This window comes from Cheilinus undulatus, linkage group 12 (genome assembly GCF_018320785.1).
Source record: "Cheilinus undulatus linkage group 12, ASM1832078v1, whole genome shotgun sequence".
Taxonomy (NCBI): Eukaryota; Metazoa; Chordata; class Actinopteri; order Labriformes; family Labridae; genus Cheilinus; species Cheilinus undulatus.
In genome coordinates, this window is record NC_054876.1 from 37956007 (window position 1) to 37965706 (window position 9700).

The following is a 9700-nucleotide window of genomic DNA, read 5'->3' on the forward strand; positions in this document are numbered from 1 at the left end:
TTTCTCACACACAACTATTCTGATGTGTTAGACACAGAAGAGGAGTGGAGAGTTTATGGTGATTAGTGTGACAGGGGCTGTGCCTCTGTGGGTGGCACTCTTGGCACTTAGCAATCCTCTAGTCCAAAGCTGGACAGGTGATAAGACGACCCCAAGCCATCACTGCCTCAAGGAAAGGAGACAGAAAGGAGAAATTAATTAGAAAATGTTTAGTGTGAAAATATTGATTTGTCACTTTTTGTTTCTTAGAGTTTAAAATGTGACAGAATACACTGCCTGTTCAGGTTCTGTGGCTTTGGAGAGGAGCTGTGTTCACAAGTAGTTTGCCACAAAGCTGCTGAAATTTCTCTATGCAGAGCGAGAGTCTGATTGACACTGAATATTCAGATGTTAATGAACAGGACAAAGTTGTGGGCTGGGGTAAGAATGAAAACAACCAAAACCTAAAGTATTTGCTTTCAAGCTAGCTTAATGAGGTCCTTATAGTGGCCCTTGCAACTTCATGATTGAGTATTAAATGGGCTCCTGTGTTAAACTTTATGCAATGATAAGGACTGAAGTAATATAGAGAACTAATGCAGTATTTATGAATATGTATATTTTTTTGCTCTTTAACTAGACTGTCTTGATTAATAATGCTTAAAACTTTTTTTTAAAAATCAGCTACATTAGAACTGGACAAATATAACAGTATGATTTATGATTTCTCCTGTTCCCACACGAGGTGGCTTCAGGTCATGAACAGTCCTCAGGACGCAGTTGTGATCTCTGACCTGACCTTGCACCATCCTGAGCTGTTTCCCTTCACAGAATTTGATGTTGAATCTGATCAGCATCCATCTGTCTCACATAGGACATGGTGCCCAGAGTCCCAATGCAGTTCCTTGAAGAATTAGTGCCATGTGTGTGGCAAGCTGATTAGCTCCGCCAAGGCCACAGAGTTTAACAAATCAAGTGCCAGGTAACGTGGGGCTAAATCTGGACTTGATGTCTTAATTTGGTCTTGGTATCTGTTTTCCTTCTTAAGTCAAGCTCTTGACATCTTCTCAGCCTTCCATTTGTGGAGGATTCCTCGTCTTTAACACCAGTCAGCCTTCAGATTCTTGAAACCTGCATCTAAATCTGTACTGGCTGCTGGGGCTGTCTCAAGATTAAGTGACCTCAAGATCTAAACAACATAGTGTGATGGAGCTAATGCCAGTATTTCAGGTTTGATGAGGAAGAACAGCAAGGTCCTTCTATCTTCAAACCTAGCTAAACTGGTTCCTGCGATTTGGAGGATTTATTTTACAAAAGATTTGTTTTGTTCCCGTTTTTGACCTATTGTAAAGCACATCTTTTATTTTATTGTGTACAAGATCCATCTTTAAATATGGCTGTCAGTGCTTTGCCACTGAAAATTAAGTTAAAGTCCTTACCAACCTGCAAGTGGGGAGGCAATTTTTATTGACAGCCAAAATAAAGAAAAATGCTGTTTTTCGGTATTCATCTAGAAAGAAATAATATTCCACCAACAAATACTGTTTGGTCCATGGCAAAAAATGTATCACGACTGATAGACTGTTTCAGCGGGAGTGCTAGGGATTATTCAGGGGTAAACAATCTTGTCCGGGCTGAGTTGGATTTATTTTGAAGGAAAAATCATCCTAATACAGATGATAAGATTAATTCTCTCTATCAGTAAGAATTGCTGCAAGCTAATTTGGACATTTTACTTTCAACTTTACTTGTTGGTGCTCCTGGCTTATATTTAATCGTTGCACACTTTGACAAAATTAAATCACCTTCATTTGACTCTCTGATCCTTTCCTTTTGGATAAAAGATGTATCAGTATGTATTCCATGCTAAGATGATATTAGCCAATATATCTTATCCTCCAGGCTCAGGTTTATAATAGCACATCTTAAGTGAAGCCCACTCTGGTTTAAATTCTGAAAATAAACCAGCCATGACAAGCTGTTCAAATATGACATTTTAAATGCATAAAAACCCCAGTGTGATTTCCTTCCCTGCCTTGAGCTGAAATGCAGCCAGCTACCAAGGTGACCAACAAGCCTTCCAGAGTGGCTAATACATACATTGGCTTACCAGTTGCTAATAGGTTAAGTGGAGCGCTAACTAATATTCTAGCCTCGTTTAGAAGTGGTACTGAAAATAAAAAGTGGGTCAAATTATACTAGTCCCTCAAAGTGATTTTATGTTTGATTTGAGGAGTATTTGAAAGATGTGTAACAGATTTTGTGAAGATTAAATGACCTTTGGTGTTTCATTAGTTTAATACATACTGGAGTCACCCTGCTGCAAACGTAAAAGACAACGCTAAAATACAATGTGACATAAATCAAATTTTCTCATTAACAATAAAACTCATCTATATGACTATAATGAAAGACAGTTGAATGACAGAACTGACCTGGAGCAGTTTTTCTATACAGGAGCCATGTCAGCATTGCAGTCTTTTGTTGAATAGCACCATCCAAACTCCAGGTGGATTAAGTAAACAGAAGTTTACTGCATGAAAAGTTACCTTTGTCCTTTTATTTGAAAAATATATCATATGTAATCCAAGTATGGCAAGAAAAGTAAAAAAAAAAAAAAAAAAAAGAAGAAAAAGTTCACATTATATCCTCTGGCATCAAAGCTCCTTGAAGACGATACTAAAAATAAAAAACATTCCAGCAGTTTAGTCTCGCCTTTGGTTCTTGCTGTCCTTGTTTTGGACTGGGACCCACCCCAAACCACAGAGCAAAGGACCGCGTGTGAGAAGAGTGCCGATGGTAATTGAGGGTCTAGGCTGGTATAAAAAAAAATAGATTGGCAGAGAGTAGGGAAGAGGTAAAAGGTAAAAGAACGGGAAGAGTGGGAAGGACCGGCAAGCTTTGACTCCTCAGCCCTCTTTAGCTTTTAATCCATACTAGTGTGGGAAGAGTGTGTGGGGGGAGGGCCAGAGGAGATAGAAAAGAAGGTGAAAGTAGAGGCCTGTCATATAAACCTAGGTGCTGATGTAGCTCCATATTCAAAGCTGTATTAAATAGCCTAAACCACGTTTTGAGCTTTGTAATTTATTTGATATTTTCTGATTGTCAGGGGAGTTTGGGTGGATGCTGTCCCTCCTACAACCTTAATTGAAATTAAAAGGAGGAGGAACAACCTAGAGCAGATGTTAATAGATGGATAAGTTCCTCCGGACACTCATCTGACATCTTGTTTGTGAGAGGAAGAGCAACACAAAACGTTCATGATCTTGTTAAGGATCTCATCACTCAGTTGCCCCAGTGAGGTTGAACCTTTTGTTACAGAACTGGAACACTTGACTCATCAAAATCACCAAACCTTGAAATAGTTCCCCTTCAAAGCCAGTTATTTTATTGATGTGTTTCCAACACATGCAAGTGCACATAAATTAAAGGTATACTGTGTAAAATTGGGAATTTTCTAGATTGTGATACTTACTTCTGGTGGTGAACGAGGCAAACAAGAATTTAAAGAAAGCATACCTGTTATTTGGTCACTTCTGTGGTACTGTAGAAACATGCAAGATTCAAAAATCCAAGATGGTGGAGTCCATAGAGTGGACTCTCCTTAATGTATAGATAAAAGGCTTATTCTAAGTAAACACTGTACCAATAATAACAACACTAATCAACACTGTTTTTTTCATGAAAATATTTTATTTTACAAAGTTTGTTCAACTAAATGCTACTAGGCTAAAGATTACACACTGTACCTGTAACTTCAGCAGTTCTAATAGTGTTGGGAAATTGACTTTTTAATGTCATCTGGTATGAGTGTGTCCAAGTATGTAAAAAAATGTTCAGCCTTCTACTTTGGAGCAAAACAAAGTGCAACAGGTTCTTTGCAGATGGCGTCATGCAGCGGCAGGAACCTCCAGATGGGGGGCAAGTGGGGTTTTCTGCATAGAGAAATGCTACCAAAAGGCCATGTTTTGAGCTGTTTATGACTATGCCAGGTGTTCAAAGTGCAAAAATTAAAACATTTTTTAATTCTTAAGCTGCTTTTGTGACCTAAAAGCAGATGTAGAAAGTAATTCATTACATTCACTCAAATTATTGTAATTGAGTAGCTTGTCCTTTTTTGAGTACATTTCAAATTATACTCTTACTTACGTTAGTTTCAACCACAGTAATTGTACTTTTACTTTAGTACAGTAACCGTTAACTTTTTCCATCTCTGTTGACAAGACAGTAGCAAGTAGAAATGGGGTGCATGATATTAGAAGCTAAAATCAGTATCAACAGATATGAACATTTCTGTCATTATTTACCACCAATGCTTTGGCCATAAAAATCTGCCTAGATCAGCTGTAAATATCTACCATACAAATAAATATGTTGGGGGTTTTAGGATGGACTAACAAATCTATGTATGCTGAAGTCTTCTTCTTTATTCATCATCATTCCTTACATTTTAAAGTTTTTTAAAGACTGAAATGTGTCACTTTTTCCATCCTCAAACTTTAAATTGTGTGTTTTAAGGACCAAAGTTTTAGGTCTAATTTTAATACCGGTATCAATATCCATATCAGCTAAGGATCTTGGCAGAAATCCAGTATCATACATTCCTAATTGCGAGTGAATGATTCCACTTCACATCCCAAAACAGTTGTATTTTACTTTATCACTGAGGTTTGACTTAACTTGAAGAACCTGGTCAGAGATCCATTCTCATAGATCAGTTTTTGCTGTCCAAATCTGCAGTTTCTACTCAGTACTTAAAGTGAACTTTAAATGCTTTTTACTTTTAAAGTAATTTTTAACCAGTGTAACTGTACTTTACTTGAGTACAATATTGGTGTAGTTTTTCCACCCCTGCCCAAAAGTAGTGAAATATTCAGGCAAAAAAAAAGTTAAGAAAAACTCATGGTGAAACTGCAGTGGACAGAAGTTAGAAATCCTTCCTCTAAAGCCTGGACAAGTGGCGTCACACACTGTGTGATCCGTTTCCACAAAGCGGTCTGGTTTGGTTTAGTGCAGTTTTGCCATGGTTCAGCACATCAAACTCTGATCTTACTTGGATTTCCTCATTGGATATTGGCCCAGCCTTGCTCGTGTGACAGGAAATGCATCTCTTATGAGATCCAGATCATTTGACTCAGCTAAGTAGAGCTGGATGTTTGGCTTCCAAACTGCTCTTCATTTGCTACCAGTCTAACTTTATAAATGTTAATTGAGTAATGACAAAAATGGAGGAAAATTGGCGCTGGTATACAGTGCTGTGAGTATTTATCACACTTAAATGTTATTATCAAAAAATGGTATCATCAAAAAAATAATATTTCACAAAGACAACCAAAATAAATGCAGTGTCTGAATGATTCCTTGATTTTTTAAGGGGGGGGGGGAAATCCAAACTTATCTTGCCTTATGTGAAAAAATAATTGCCCCCCCCCCCCAGTTAAATCATGAGTTAACTGTTAACTACAGGCCTCAATGGCCTCAGTTAAGGTCAGAGTTCATGACTCAACCATAAGAAAGACACTGGGCAAAAATGGCATCCATGGGAGAGTTTCAAGGCCAAAACCACTGCTGACAAAAAAAGAACACAAAGGCTCGTCTCACATTTTCCAAGAAATATCCTGATGATCTCCAAGACTTTTGGAGAAATATTCTGTGGACTGACGAGACAAAAGTTGAACTCTTTGGAAGGCATGCTGCCCGTTACATCTGGTGTAAAAATAACACAGCATTTGATAAAAAGGACGTCATGCCAACAGTCAAACATGGTGGTGGCAGTGTGATGGTCTGGGGCTGCTTTGCTGCTTCAGGACCTCGACCACTTGCTGTGATTGTTGAATTCTGCTGTCTACCAGACAGTCCTGAGGTGGACGTCCAGCCATCAGTTCTTGCCCTCAAGCTCAAGCACTCTTAGGTTGTGCAGCAGGACAACGGCCTGAAACATACCAGCAAGTCCACCTCTTAGTGGCTCAAAAAAAAAAAATTAAGGTTTTGGGGTGGCCCAGTCAAAGTCCGGACTTAAATCCAACTGATATGCTGTGGTGTGACCTTAAATGGGCAGTTCATGCTGGAAAACCCTCCAATATGGCTGAGTTAAAACAATTCTGCCAAGAAGAGTGGGCCAAAATTCCTCCACAGCGATGCCAAAGACTCATCACCAGTTATCACAAATGCTTGATTTCAGTCATTGCCCCTTTAAAAATGAAATAATCATTCAGACATTGCATTTTTTATTTACTTGGGTTGCCTTTGTGATATATAAAAATTGGTTTGATTGTCCGAAACATTAAAGTGTGATAAATACGCGAAAACATCAGGAATCAGAAAGGGGGTAAATACTTTTTTACGGCACTGTAGAGCTTTAAAGTGCTAACTTTCCTGCATTTCTATTCATTCCTAAAGGCTGTCCCCTACTTCCAGACCCCCAATGGACATTCGCTCATCAGCAACAAGTGTCTGCAGAGAAACTCAAACAATACTGATTGATGATTTCCTTAAATTGTAAAATGCTTGCAACCACTGTGGGCTTGAAGCTGCAGCAGTGATTATGGCTCTTGTGTCTGTAGCCTCACATAACCCTGGTGCTGCTCTTCAAATCCTTCTGAGACCTTCGCACAGGCTCTCCCTCTGGTAATTCATCAGCTAAAGATGCTAAGTTAAGGTATGCACAGCTAAAATCTCTTATTCACACTTTTATAATTAGAGTTATACCTAATTATTGAACCACAAATATGCCTTGAAATAAATGTTCATGCTAAAGGAATCCTCTGTTAAATTAAGACTTTATGTGACAGTTTTTTTTTTTTACTTATGCTGATGGTGACATCTTTATAGCCCTCTTCCTGTTGGATGTTATGCTTCATATCTATACAGGCAACAGCCTCAGCCCAGAGGTCAACGTGAGCACCTTACATATGGAGCATTACTTAAAAAAGCATAAGTATGTGAGCTAGGGGCTGAGGTCAGAAGATATCTTGAGGTAAGCTACTGAAAGTCTGCTGTTGCTCTTTTGACCTGGCAGCCATTACAGCTGGAATTTAAGCCTTTTGAGAAAAGGGTGGGGGAAAAGGTGGCTATTTTTGGACACACATTAAAATATTAAAAATAAGATACAAACATGCAAATGTACAAGACAGCAATAGTATTTGGCTTCATGAGGGATACCTTGGGGTCCCCTTTCATACGCAAGTGTGATGATATGTTTGTTCTTGTTTGCCCTGTCTTGCAGATTGATAGCAGCCTTGTTGAAGTAATCAGATTAGACAGGTGAGGCTGTGCTAAACTGATCCGCTGCCTGCAAGCCTCTTAGTGACATGGCTAACAGCACTGACAGAGATCACTTCAAGCAAGGTCAGACATAGCCATCCCAGTTCAACACAGAACCAGCTTGGCCTACTGCAGAGGCAGCATCACTGCTATGCACAATGCTGACAGAATACGCACCCTTTTGACCTGTAATTTTCTTATGATAGTAAGCCTCAGGTAGCCTAGTTTTAGCATTACTTTAGATAAGATCAAAGATTATGCAAACCCACTGAGGTACTACACAGTGTTTGTCCAAAAGTATATATATATATATATGCTTGACATATTGGTCATTAATGGCATTTGAATCCTTTATTCGACATGTGACCCGGGCATGTGCATGGTCACATGACCTCAAAGACGTTTTTTTAATTCAGTGATTTAAAAGTATACTTCTCTTGGAATAATTTACTTTCTTTAGTGAAGCTTTTTGTCGAAATTGATTTATCAGGTACTGAGCAAATAAAAAAAAAGAAAAAACAAGTGGGAGGAGCAACAGAGAAGCTTAGACATTTGCCTCCTCCCTGACCCGACTTAATTGATCAGGTGAATTAATTTGGCCGCCTCCTACGTTTGACGTCACAAAGTCTTTTCTGGATCTCAGAGTCAGAGCTTCAGGAAACCAGGAAAACTTCCATGAAAGCGTTTGTGCGTGTTATTTACATTTGGTTGTTACATAATAGTTAACACCCTGTTGTGGTTACTTGAAAGTAAAGTAGTTATTTTATGCCAGAAAGCTGGGACCAGAAGAGCCATGTAAAGAATGCAGGTCCTGCAGATAACTGGTCACAATGAAAAGTACAGCTTAGGGGTGCAGGTGGCCTAGTGGGTTAAGGCGCGCCCCCTATATGTGGCCGCATGCAGGGTTCGAATCCGGCCTGTCTCACATGTCTCTCCCCTAGTCTCTCACCCCTGTTTCCGATTTTGTCCACTGTCCTCCTGTCAAAGGAGGCATGAAAAGCCCATGAACTAATTCTTTAAAAAAAGTACAGCTTTATACCATGGATGTCAGAAATAGGGTATTTCTTTTGAGTCTCCTGAAGAGTCCACTTCAGTGCACTTTAACATTAACCATTAAAATCAAAAAGCAATTTCCAGTTCTTATATATAGTCAAGGATCATTATGAAAAACTATTGTTATCAGAAAAATCAGAACATCAAAATTGATTAGATCAATTGCTAACCAAACCATCTGTATATTTCTTTTGTACGTTAGGAAAAACTCATCTGAACATATATCCCTGAAGAAACCTGTAACTGTCTGTCAAGTCCAGCTCCAGCTGTGGTCTATCAGAGGCAGCAGCACCCTCTGGTGGTTGAGGGGTTAAAGGTAGCAGAAGTCTCCTTAACTGACACAGGTTTACCTTCCTTTTGGAACATTTATTCTAGGATAATTTTCATATTTAAAACAACCACAAAATTGTATCAGGAATTAGAATTACCCCATGGCTAGACACTTAAGTGGAGCTCACAACACTATTAAATCTGAATTGTAATGGGCATTACATCAAATCTGACAGAATCCAGAGAGTCAGTCAAAGGAAAGCATGCTGGATCTGACTGGAGCCAACTTGGCTTTCATTAGGAGTTTTTTGCAAACTCCAAGTAGACTTTCATGCTTTTTTTCACTGAGGAGGGGCTTCCATCTAGCCACTCAGCCATAATACCAGATCGATGGAGGGCTGCAGTGATGGTTGTCCTTCTGGAACTTTGTCCCATCTCCAAACAAGATCTCAGTAGCTCAGAGTGGTGTCAAATTTTACATCTCTTACTGCTGATGTGTACGGACGACATATCAGCAGAAATTTTCATATCTGCTTCCTTCAAATCTACCTGGGTTTCCATTGATCTCTCTCCAGCATGTAACAGGTCGAAATGCCAAGAAGGTAGACCTACTGTGGTTACATCTGCATTTGATGTCAATGCACATACTAACAAGCTGTCAAAAACAAAAACAAAAGGCTCCAAATCACTTTTTTAAATAGGAACCACAGAAGAGTTTATTAGCCAGCTGGGGCTGTGCAAATTCTCTTTCTTAGTCCTCTGTGCTGTTCAAGGTAAGTAACATTTCCATCCATCTTCTTCCGCTTTTTCAGGTCAGGTTGTGGTGGCGGCAGGTAAAGGAAGTTGATCCCAGAAATCTCTCAATATTTTCCTGTCCTCCTGAGAGATTAAGAGGCACATCCCAGGCCAAATGGGATATATTAACCATCCAAAGAGTTCTGAGACTGCCCTGGGGTCCCCTACCAGTTGGACATGCCTGGAAGACCTCCACAGGGAGGCGCCAAGGGAGGCATCCCTATCAGATGTCTGAACCCCTCAGCTGGCTATTTTCGACGCAAAGGAACAGCAGATCTACTTTGGGATCCTTCCAGATGTCCAGACTCCTCTCCTTACCTCTAAGGCTGAGCCCAGACAC